We start from the raw sequence: 13,072 nt of genomic DNA on the forward strand, positions 1-13,072 counted from the left end.
GCTCATGGGTGATCGCACGCTCCACACCATCCTATATTCGGCTCGCCTGCGCCGTGGGTTGCCTTCGGTTACCAGGGTGGTCTTTGCCGTGTGGCGACAGGCACTGCGCCCCATGGGCTGGTGGGGCAAGCTGACGGCTGAAACGCCGCTTTGGCTTAATGGTCTGCTCCCAGAGCTGGCGGCCCTGACCGGATTTGAGGGCTGGGAAGCCATAGGTGTTACACAATTGGGCCAGGTCATGTCCGGCACCACCCTCAAGTCTTTTGAGGAGCTCCGCGCGGAGTTCCAAATGCCTCAGTCCCAGTTCTTCCGCTACCTCCAGCTGCGCCATGCCCTCACCCCGAGCATCGCCGGTCTCGATTCCTTGCCGGAGTTTAGCCCGGTCGAAGCTAAAGTGTTTATGGGAGATCTGGGGGACAGAAAGGTCTCCAGGATATATCAGACACTAGTTATCCACTGCTCCTCTACCCTGCACTCTCTTCGGGCGGCGTGGGAAGTGGACGTTGGCCCTCTTGATGAGGACGATTGGAGGGAGGCGCTGGAATCCCCACGTGGAACCGCCATTGCTGTCCGGCTCCGGCTCATCCAATTTAAATACTTGCACCGCGCCTACTATACGTGTGAACGACTGTGGAAAGCTGGTTTGATTGCATCTCCGGAATGCTTGCGCTGTGGGTCGGTGCCTGGGTCCCTGATGCATACTGTGTGGACGTGTGGCCGGCTGACTGGGTTCTGGAGGGGTGTGTGGAGTTGTCTGTCCGAGGTCCTGGGCTGGGACCTTCCCCGTACCCACCGGCTTGGACTACTGCACATTATGGAGGGGGTTGGGGGTAACGTATATAAACGCCACTTGTTGCTCTTGGGGCTGGTCGTGGCTAAGCGGGATCTGGCCCGGGCATGGAAAGCGGTGCAGGACCCCCCCTGTCTGCATGGAAGGCTGGGCTGGATTATTTCATGGGTATGGAGAGGCCCATCTTTGAAGCGAGGGGCTGCCCGCGCAAACACTACAAAATATGGAAGCGATGGGCCGACTACCGGGGTCTGTCCCTGGATCCCCCGGCGGAGCGAGAGGAGGACATTTGACCACAGTGACATTGTTGGCCCGAAGCAGCAACGCACTGGTGGCACTACACCTGCTTATCTTTACTCTATTGCTTTCTATACACGTGTGGTAGGGGGAGTTGGGGGGGTGTTTGGGGCTGGGGGGGTGGAGTTGTGGGATAGGGTGGGCCACTGGGGGGGTTTCTATACTGAGCCTATTCTGGAGTCTGTTTCATCATTTGCTGCCTCCGTGATTTGCTGTATTGATATTGTCGTGGTGATCTTCGGTTTTGGAGATGCCACATTCTCACTGCTCATTTGCTCAATAAAACTGGTTGTGAAAAAAAAAAATGTTATTATATTGTATAATATAAACAATATATAATATCAATGTTGTTTTTGAAAAATATAAGTTATAACATAATTTCAACACTACATTTTTATGTTAAAAATGTTATAAAATGTACAGTAATAAAATTTTTGAAATGTAAAAAGTTTTTTCCCAACTGTAGGTACTATATATATTGTAATATTCAATATATTTTCATTTACTATATTGTTTATATATACCTAAAATGTACTTTACTCAACAACTATACAAAAACTAAATACTTTATTTTAAATTTACTTATATTTATTTGTTAACATTGTATACATTAATTTATAAAAAAAGTATTATTCGATTATTGTACTATATGAACAAATAAAGAAAATTATTTTTCAAAAACTGTGTAATTTATGTCTACTACCTATTACAAAATATTACTACCAATATATAAAAAACTGTTTATTAAAAACTTTATAGATTTAGATATTAAAAAATGTAAATCTGATGTAAATTTAATTTGGGTAGGTACTATACACTAAACCTACTTAATTTACTATTCCAACTCCAATCTACATTTAATTAGGGTAGGTGCTGGACACTAAACCAATAAAATTTACTATTCCAACTCCAATATACATTTAATTAGGGTAGGTGCTGGACACTAAACCTATTTTAATTTACTATTCCAACTCCAATCTACATTTAATTAGGGTAGGTGCTGGACACTGAACCCATTTAATTTACTATTCCAACTCCAATCTACATTTAATTGAGGTAGGTGCTGGACACTAAACCTATTTAATTTACTATTCCAACTAAAACCTACATTTAATTGGGGTAGGTGCTGGACACTAAACCTATTTAATTTACTATTCCAACTCCAATCTACATTTAATTAGGGTAGGTGCTGGACACTGAACCTATTTAATTTACTATTCCTACTCCAATCTACATGTAATTAGGGTAGGTGCTGGACACTGAACCTATTTAATTTACTATTCCAACTCCAATCTACATTTAATTAGGGTAGGTGCTGAAAAATGAACCTATTTAATTTACTATTCCAACTCCAATCTGCATTGAATTAGGGTAGATGTTGGACACTAAGCCTATTTAATTTACTATTCCAACTCCAATCTAAATCTAATTAGGGTAGGTGCCGGACACTGAACCTATTTAATTTACTATTCCAACTCCAATCTACATTTAATTAGGGTAGGTGCTGGACACTAATCCTATTTAATTTACTATTCCAACTAAAACCTACATTTAAGTGGGGTAGGTGCTGGACACTAAACCTATTTAATTTACTATTCCAACTCCAATCTACATTTAGGGGCCGATTAGGATTGCGGTGATTCCGCATCCCCCGGGCCGGCGGAAGCCACCGCCGGCCCGGAGGATGCGGAATCACCGCAGCAGAGCCTCCAAAGACCCCCCGCCAAACTAGGATGGCTGGGGGGTCATCGGCAGACGGGAAAACCATCCGCCGCTTTTCCGCCACGGTCGCCTTCCGACCATGGCGGAAAAGCTCTAATATGGTGGCGGTGTCTATCAGACACCGCCAGCCATATTAGGATGGGGCAGGAAACATGCTTTTCCACTGCGGCTTTTCCGCCGTGGAAAAGCATGTGGTCTTTTCAGTTTGGGGGCCCGGTGCGGGCCCCCAGGGTGTCAGGGGGTTGGGGGTGCACATGGGAGGTATCTATGGTACCCCTCTGCATTTACATGAACAAAGCGGCAGGCACCGATTGGTGCCTGCCGCTTTGTCCATGTAAATGCAATACATGCATTTTTAACCTTGCGGCGGGTGCTGCTTCAAGCAGCACCCGCCGCAAGGTTAAAGATACGGGATGTGACCGCCAGGGTGGCAGTCACATCCTAATTTGCATGGAGGGACCGCCGCTGCCCATGCAGACGGTCCCCCTACCTCGGGGGTGGCTGACGGACGCAGGTCCGTCCGCCATCCTAATGACCCCCTTAATTAGGGTAGGTGCTGGACACTGAACCTATTTAATTTACTATTCCAACTCCAATCTACATTTAATTAGGGTAGGCGCTGGACACTGAACCTATTTAATTTACTATTCCTACTCCAATCTACATTTAATTAGGGTAGGTGCTGGACACTGAACCTATTTAATTTACTATTCCAACTCCATTCTACATTTAATTAGGGTAGGTGCTGGACACTGAACCTATTTAATTTACTATTCCAACTCCAATCTATATTTAATTATGGTAGGTGCTGGACACTGACCCTATTTAATTTACTATTCCAACTCCAATCTACATTTAATTAGGGTAGGTGCTGGGCACTGAACCTATTTAATTTACTATTCCAACTCCAATCTACATTTAATTATGGTAGGTGCTGGACACTGAACCTATTTAATTTACTATTCCAACTCCAATCTACATTTAATTAGGGAGGTGCTGGACACTGAACCTATTTAATTTACTATTCCAACTCCAATCTACATTTAATTGGGGTAGGTGCTGGACAATAAACCTATTTAATTTACTATTCCAACTCCAATCTACATTTAGGGGCTTATTAGGATAGCGGATTTTCCGCATCCTCTGGGCCGGCGGAAGCCACCGCCGGCCCGGAGGATGCGGAACATTCACTGCAGACCCACCAAAGACCCACCGCCACATTAGGATGGCTGGTGAATCCTGGTTTCAGTCCGCTGCTTTTTCGCTGAGGTTGGCTTACAACCGCGGCGGAAAAGCTCTAATATGGTGGCGGTGTCTCTCAGACACCGCCAGCCATATTAGGATGGGTTTCAAAACATGCTTTTCCGCAGCGGGTTTTCCGCCGTGGAAAAGCATGTGGAATTACACTGCAGGGGCCCGTTGCGGGGCCCCTAAGTGAAGGTGGGGTGGGGGATGCTTGAAGCTGCACCCGCCGCAATGGTAAAAATAGAGGATGTGACCACCAGGGTGGCGGTCACATCCTAATTGCACAGGAGGGAACACTGCAGGCCATGCGGAGGTTCCCTCCTACTCTGGGGTCGCGGACGGATGCAAGTCCGTCCGCGATCCTAATGGGCCCCTTAATTGGGGTAGGTGCTGGACACTAAACCTATTTAATACAATATTCCATCTCCAATTTGCATTTAAGTAGGGTAGTTGCTGGACACTAAACCTATTCATTTACTATTCAAACTCCAATATCCATTTAATTAGGGTAGATGCCGGACACTGAACCTATTTAATTTTTAAATACAAATTAAAATTTTATAGAATAATCATTTATCAATATATGAATGTATTTTATAAATACATTTTAATAATTTAACTATTTTTTAATGAAATTTGTTATATTGGAAAACAAATCACACATAATCATAACATCGAAATCATTGAAATCTAGTCAAAATTTGAAATTATAATTATACATTAAATAATTAAAATATTTCTCAAAATTAAAACATAAAGGGGCCCATTACGATGTCGGGCGGATTGCCTCCGCCAGGCTGGCGGTGGCCACAGCCGGCCTGGCGGAGGCAATCCGCCCGACACCGTATCCCGAATTCCTCCCTTTAGGCGGGCGGTCCCGTTTACCGCAAGGGGCCGCCATCCTAATGACCCCCTTAATATTTATCTAAACACTCACCACCCTTATCCCCTTAAAACCAACATCCCACTCATGAAATTTTAAAACAAATGTAACATATTAAAATTAAACATCTTTTTATTTTAATTAAAAAAAATGTATTTCTAATTTTAATTTTTTAAAAGCGTCCCCCCCCCTTATCCCCTATAAACCCAAAATCCCGCTCCTAAAATTTTAAATTAAAGTTGTAATTTCAAATTTCAAATTCCTATTTCAATGTAATATTTTTTCTATTTAATTTAAATATTTTTAAAACACTCCCCACCCCTTATCCCCTATAAACCCAACATCCCGCTCCTAAAATTTGAAATTAAATTTTTAATTTGAAATTTGAAATTCCTATTTCAATTTAATAATTTTTTTAATTTTTCTATTTAATTTAAATATTTTTAAAACACTCCCCAGCCTTATCCCCTATAAACCCAACATCCCGCTCCTAAAATTTTAAATTTAAAAAAAAATTCACATTTCAAATAAATATTTCAATTTTCTAAATTTTTTAAAACATTTTCCATATTTTAAATATTTTTAAAACACTCCCCACCCTTATCCCCTATAAACCCAACATCCCACTCCTAAAATTTTAAATAAAAAAAAATCAAATTTCAAATAAATATTTCAATTTATAAAACCTTTTTCCATAATTTACATATTTTTAAAACACTCCCCACCCTTATACCCTATAAACCCAACATCCCGCTCCTAAAAATGTAAATTTATTTAAAATTTCACATTTTCAATTCCTATTTCAATTTAATTAATTTACAAATATTAATTCTAACTAATATTTTTAAAACAGTCCCCCCCCTCTCCCCTATAAACCCAACATCCCACTCCTAAAAATTTTAATTAATTTAAAATTTAAAATTTCCAATTCCTATTTCAATTTAATTAATTTAAAAAAATATTAAATTCTAAATATTTATCTTTAAAACACTCCTCACCCTTATCTCCTATAAACCCAACATCCCGCTCCTAAACATATATAATACATTACTAAACTTTTTAAAAGTACTATAAAAAATGCTTCTAAACAATTAAATATTTTTAATTTATAAAACATAAAACAACAATATTTTGACATTTCGATATTTTATATATCGATATTTCTTATCTCGACATTACTTGACTCAAAATTATAAACAATAGATCAAAACGATTTTTTTTACTACGATATTTACAACATCGACATTTCTTACCTTCGATATTTGGAACTCGATATTACTGCAAGTCGACATCAGGGACTCAATATTTTGACTGTATACCATCCACGATGCCCTCTGACATGGCCCACTTCACAAATAGAGGTATTAACCCAGGCAATGGGCCTGACAGACATGTGGTGCTCCTAACAGCCAGACACGACGCACTATACGTTCTATTCCAACGCCCATAAGAGCATGTCCTGCATAGACTATTTTCTGACACATCTGATGGATATCGGACACTTTCGACGGGTTTTGCCGAGAGGCATATAGAACCACTCCCCAGTGTGGGTTGAGCTCACCCGCTTTCAGAGCAGGAAATGCAACATCATAGTCCTTAACCGCTGGTTTCTTCACATCCCAGACATACAGTCAATAGAATTACCCAGACAAACCACTACTTCACCGAAAACGTAGGCTCAGTAAATTTTGCACAGACTATATGGGAGGTTTACAAAGCGGTGTTGAAGGGGAAAGCGCTGGCACTAAAAGTGGGGTATATCAGAAAGCAAAATCAGAAGTTGCTCGACTTGGAGAACGAGCTCCGTCAGTTGGAGGCGCAAAATACTCTCTCACCTAGTGAGGCCACCGCACATCAATTAACCCTCAAGCAGCTAGAATATAGAACATTAGCTAGGGAGAGGACTGGGGCCCGACTGTTGAGAACACAACAAAAGGTATATGAGATGGGCGACAGGGCGGGGAAAATGCTTGCATGGTAGGAGAAACGGAAACAGGGGGAACGATGGGTACCCAGCCTGACTCCACCAGATGCAGAACAGATTTTGGACCCAAAGGGCATTGCCGAGGTATTCGCGGACCACTTGGAGAAGGTTTACACCTTCTCAACTACTTACATGGCGGAAGATTCCCGTCAACTGTTGGCAGATAGGCACCTACCTACCCTTTTAGTTGATGACAGGAACCCACTGGAAGAGGATCTTACGGATGGTGAAATCCACAGGGCAATAAATAGTATCTAATCGGGGAAGTCAATGGGATCCAATATAGTCCCTATTGAATTCTTTAGTCGATTGGCCCGCGAGTTGCCCCACACCGTAAAAATATGTATAATGAGAGCTTTGAAAAAAGAATCCTGCCAGACGATCAGCGACTGGCTTCTATTGTCGTCATTCGAAAGCCTGGAAAACTGGCTGACAGTTGCTGCTCTTATTGACCGATTTCTTTAATCAATGTCAAAGCCAAAGTCCTGGCTTTTGGCTAACCGTCTCCTACATCTGCTCCCGTCATTGGTCCATGCCGACCAATCTGGCTTTATACCGAGTAGGAATAAGGCATTAAATATCCTTTGTCTTCACAATGTTCTGGGAAGACAACAATATGTGAAGGAAAATGCCTTGGTGCTCTGATAGATGCCTCCATGGCATTTGACTCTATAGTGTGGCCGTATCTTTTCCAGGTACTGGAACGCCTGGGTTTCGGCTGGAAATTTTGGGGCTGGATTAAGTTGCTTTACACTGGGTTGCGGGGTCAAGTCAGGGTTAACAATCGTACATCCCGGACATTTACCTTGGGCAGAGGCACCAGACAAGGTTACCTCTTATCCCCCTTGATTTTCTCTTTGATTCTGGAACCTTTGGCATCCTGGGTGCGAGGGGATGTGGTACTTCGAGGCCTGAAATGGGTGGAGGGAAACGAGGACAGAATATCGTTGTATGCGGATGACATACTGATATATCTAGCGTCCCCCGTATGTCTCTAAACAGGCTCTTTAATATTTTCACTAACTTCGGCAAGTACTCCAGTTATGCCATTAATTGGTCTAAATCAGTGCTGTTTGTTCTTAAGGGCCCAGTTCCTCGACTCCCTCCGGGATGCGAGGTCGAAGTGGCCCTAGAGGGTTTACGTTACCTGGGGATTTTTATTACCTGACCTCCAACTCTTCCATGAAAAAAGCTAGCCGTCCCACTAGATAGACTTAGACATGATGTTGCCCACTGGAGATCCCTGCCGCTTTATTTGCTAGGCCGAGCGTTTTTTTAAAGATGCTGGCTCTCCCGTAGTCCTGTGTTATCAACCAGGGTTTGGTAGTTGGGATATGATTGGACTCTCCAATATTGGCCATCTCATCAAGAAAGGCAGGAGTTACAGGAGAAGTACGAACTAGCTCAGGGGGAGACATTTTGTTATTTTCAGATCTGCCAAGCCCTCACAACAGCACTCCCAGATACAGGGAACCTTCCAGAATCATCCCAGTTAGAGGACCGGCTGGTCTCTGAACCACTCCCAGATAAAGCCATATCATTGACGTACTGCAAATTATGCAATAACCTACCTGACCCCTTTCAAGCTTACCAACGCTGGTGGCAAGCCGACATAGGAGACATTGATGATGAGGACTGGCAAACAGCACTGATGTCGCCAAGGGAGGCAGCTATTGCACTTCACCTCCGTCTGATTCAATTACAAATCTTACAGAGAACATACCTCACAGGGATTACACTAGTGAAAATAGGTACTAGGCAAAAAGCTTTCCGTCTGAGGTGTTGTCACCAACAAGCAACGTTCTACCACACTATCTGGGACTGTCCGTTCCTACGGCCCATATGGGAGGGGAATACAACATATATGCAAGACGCGCTAGGTAAACAGATCAACGTCACTCTATCATATGGGCTTCTTAACATCTGGGAAGCGACTGACCTCACGGAGGTGGAACAACAACTGGCCACTCTGGGGTACACACTAGTGAAGAGAGTAATAGCAATGAAGTGGGCGGTGGCGGAGAGGCCATCGACGGGGGCCTGGGTGACCAAACTGGACAAGTGCATGATGGCAGAAAAAGAAGTGTATAGATCTCGAGGATGCCCCAAGAAATGGGATTAAAAATGGAGTGGGGGGGCGTGGCCAAGATGGCGACAGAGTAGGACATGCCTGCGAGCTCCTCCGGCGCCCCGAGCCCTTCATCGCCTTGTATAGCTGTCCTGGGGTGATATTTGCTCCGGAATCGACTTTATTGGGGTTACTGAGGTGCCCCGAATGCTTTTGAGCCTTTTCCCGACGAGCTAGGACCAAGACCGGTGGACTTAGCCGAGGTGTTGAGGCGGCGACGCACAGGCGCTAGTGCGGCCTACGCTGCATTGCCCGGAGAGCATCGGCTGCCATTACCCGGGGGACCCGGGGCCACAGCGACCGGCGGAGCGGATCGATCGCACTGCAGGATCCCCTGACTGGGGCCGTCACAAACTTAATCTACCCCCCTGTGGCTCATCTTAGCTCCCATCGCCTGGACGGAGGTGGCGAGGAGGCGCCGTCCTGTCTGGCGGCTGCTGGACAGCGCAGAGACACGAGAGGAGAGGAGGTGCTGATCCGAGCCTGCCCCTTATAGCCCGGGGGCGACTCAGTGGACACCAAGTGTGCACGGCGACTGCTATCCTCTGATAGCTCCGGTCTCCCGGTGACAGCGGAGCGGAGGTCCCGGGGGGTGCGAGGGAGCGTGGCCTGATATCCCGGGGCGCTCCTAGTGATCGCGGAACACGCGGGGACTAGCCAAGGCTCCTCATCATGACGACAAGGAACCGCATGAACAGGCCTGGGAAGGACGGCCCTGGGAAGGGTCCATCCGGATCGCCCCCCAGCTCTAGCAAATCCCCTGTGAAGGAAGACGGGGATGGCCCGGTCACAAAGACCTTCCTGATCAAACTTTTTGCATCCATTAAGGACGACATCACGGAGCTGAAGTCACAGCTGGCCTCCGATCTGCGCGAGGTCCGCCGAAATGTGGATGGCATTGGAGAACGGGTGGCAACCCTGGAGGAACACGATCTAGGCCTTACTGGTGACGTCCACCAGTTACAGCAGGATATGCTCAGGCTCCGGGAGCAGAACTTAGACCTTCAGGCCCACTGCGAAGATTTGGAAAACCGGTCTCGCCGCAATAACATTCGAATCCGAGCTGTACCCTGGGAAGGAGAAGGTGAAAGCTTGCGGGAGTATGTGGAGGCCCTTTTCCTGCAGGTTCTAGCAGAGGCGGACCTCTCGGAGATCCGCATGGACAGAGTGCATCGAGTTGGGGTGGCGCGCGCTCGCCGCCGCCGGACATTTTCGTTTGTGTCCACAACTTTCAATTAAAAGAGAGGATCCTACGAAAAGCCAGGGATATCAATAACCTTCAGTTTCGGGGACACAACCCCCAGCTCTTTCAGGACTTGGCGGCCTCCACATTGCAGAAGCGGCGGGACTTTCGCCCGGTCACAGCTTTCCTGTGGGACCACGGGGTTTCCTACTCCTGGGGCCACCCCTTTTGGCTCATCTTTAGATGGCAGAACAGACTGGTGCAAATACGATCCCTGGCGGCTGCCAGGGAACTTTTGGGCATGGATGAGGAGGCGGCGTCGGCTGGAGCCAGCGCTTCCCCAAGAAGACAACGCCGTTCCCGCTCCCCGGCATGGCAGAGAGTGGGCCGCCTTGGTGTGGCGGAGGGCCTGACTCCCTCGGCGAGCCAAAGTGAGAGGGGAGAGGTCCTTGCCTCGGTGGCTTTGGTGACTGATTCGGGCCGGATAGACAGCTCTTCGGCAGCCTAGGCTCCCCCGACGGTGGCCCGTGGGGCCGGAGGGGCTCTACTACCACCTCAGGTACATTAAGGGACTGTGCTCCAATGGAGGGTTACCCCGACCCTGAACTCGAGGGGGACATTACCCGGGTCTTCTACCCCCGACCCTTATGGTCATGTCCGGCTGCTTCTTTTCTTGGTATATTTGTTCTTTTTACGGTTCTGGAACAGTTTTTTCTACTTAACGTCTTGGGGCTCCTTTGGTTTGGGGGGGGGTTGTTTTGGACTGGGCTCAGTGGTGGTAGCGGTGGATCTGGTGTGAATGCGGGTGTGGTCGGGTTGTTTATGGCGCTACAGGGGGCACTATGTAGAGCAGGATGTGGGAGGGAAATGTCTAAATGATGCATGTTACGATAGGTTCCTGGAATGTTAAAGGCCTTAATTCCCCCCCAAAAGCGTCAGAAGGTGTGGAAATACATTATAGATCATCATCTGTATGTGGTGGGACTGCAGGAGACTCATTTGGCCCGCAGGGACGAAACCAGGCTTAAGAATAGGCAATACCCACTGATATACAGGTCCTCTGCCGCCACTAAGCATCGGGGGGGGTGGCACTTCTGTTCCGCTCTACACTGCAATTTCAACCCATGGGGGTGCGTAGCGACAAGGAGGGTAGATGGCTGATGGTGAAGGGGATGCTCCTAGGCAAGCTCTGCACGTGGGTGGTTCTCTATGCGCCGAACACGGGCCAAAATGGGTTCCTTGAGGCTTTCATGCGGGAGGTGGGGGATTTTGGGGAGGGTGCTTTGGTAGTGATGGGGGACTTCAATTTGGTGTGGGACAAAGACCTGGATTGCTCGCACCAACAGAGGACGGAGACGGGCCTCTTCTCCCCCGAGTTGCGGGATGCTATGGACAGTCTGGGTCTCATTGATGGCTGGCGCGCCCTCCACCCTCACACTAGAGACTACACGTTCTTCTCCCATGTTCACCAGACGTATTCGCGTCTCGATCACATCTTTCTGAACCAGTCATTACAGGGGGACCTGCGGGAGAGTAGGATATTCCCGCTCTTTGTATCAGATCACAGCCTCTTGGCGGTCTGCCTGACTTGGGCCCCGGGGACTTCCCCCCACCGCAAATGGTACTTCCCTGTCTCACTTACACGAGATCAGGAGTCGTGCACTAAACTCAGGGCGGCCATTGGTGAATTCTTTGAGTTTAATAAAGAAGGGGACACCTCGGTTTTCACCCAATGGGACGCCTTTAAGGCGACGACACGGGGCACGTGCATCGCGCTGAACTCCGCCCTGAACAAACTTAGGCGTGAGGAAAGGGAGGCGCTGGAGGCGGAGCAAGTGACGCTTGAAACTGCGCACAAGCAGAATCCTTCTCGAAGGACGCTCCGTTCGCTTGCAGCAGTGCGGGGTAAACTCAGGGCCCACTATAATAATCGGGCGGAGTATACCCTCCTGCGCTTACGCCGTCTTTCTTACGCACAAGGCAACAAAGTGGGGAAACATCTGGCTCGACAACTTCGCGATAAGCGTGAGAGAGAATATGTGGGTGGCATCCGGGCGCCCTCGGGCCCCTTGGAACATCATGACGCGGCCAAGGCGGAGCTCTTTGGCAAATTCTATGCCGCCCTGTACTCGGCGGATAGCTTGGTACCGGAAGATCAGGAAGAGTACCTGAGGGCTCATCCGCTTCCGCAGGTTTCCAAAGAGTGGAATGACCTTTTGGAGGCCCCCTTTACTAGGGAGGAGGTGTTGGCCGCAATTAAGTCCCTTAAACCGCTTAAGGCGCCTGGCCCAGATGGCTTCATGGCTCTCTTCTATCAGACCTTTGCCTCTGAGCTGGGGGACTTCCTGGTGACCCTTTTTAATGGCATGAGGGAGGTGGGCCAGACTACGGGCTCCATGGCAGAGGCGATGATTTCAATTATCCCCAAAGCCGGGAAGGACCCCTCGAAGTGTGAGTCATACCGGCCCATAGCTCTACTGAATGTGGACGCTAAATTATACTCCTCCATCTTGGCTGCATGGCTCCAGGACCTTATGCCTGCCCTTATCCATCCCGATCAATCGGGATTTATAAAGGGTCGCCAGACCCACGGCAACACCAGAATGCTGATTCACTTGATCGAGAAGGCCAACCGCTTCAAGATACCTGCGGTCTTGGTGGGCCTTGGCGCTGAAAAAGCGTTCGATCGGGTGGACTGGAACCTTCTCTTTGGTACGCTGGCGGCCTTTGGCTTTTCCCCCAAATTCATAGATATGCTTCGGGCAACTACCACAGTCCTCGATCAAGGGTCAAGGTTAATGGCCATGTTTCGCCCTTCTTTGCACACTCCCGGGGTACGC

Source organism: Lissotriton vulgaris, chromosome 6 (assembly GCF_964263255.1).
Source record: "Lissotriton vulgaris chromosome 6, aLisVul1.2, whole genome shotgun sequence".
NCBI classification, from domain to species: Eukaryota; Metazoa; Chordata; class Amphibia; order Caudata; family Salamandridae; genus Lissotriton; species Lissotriton vulgaris.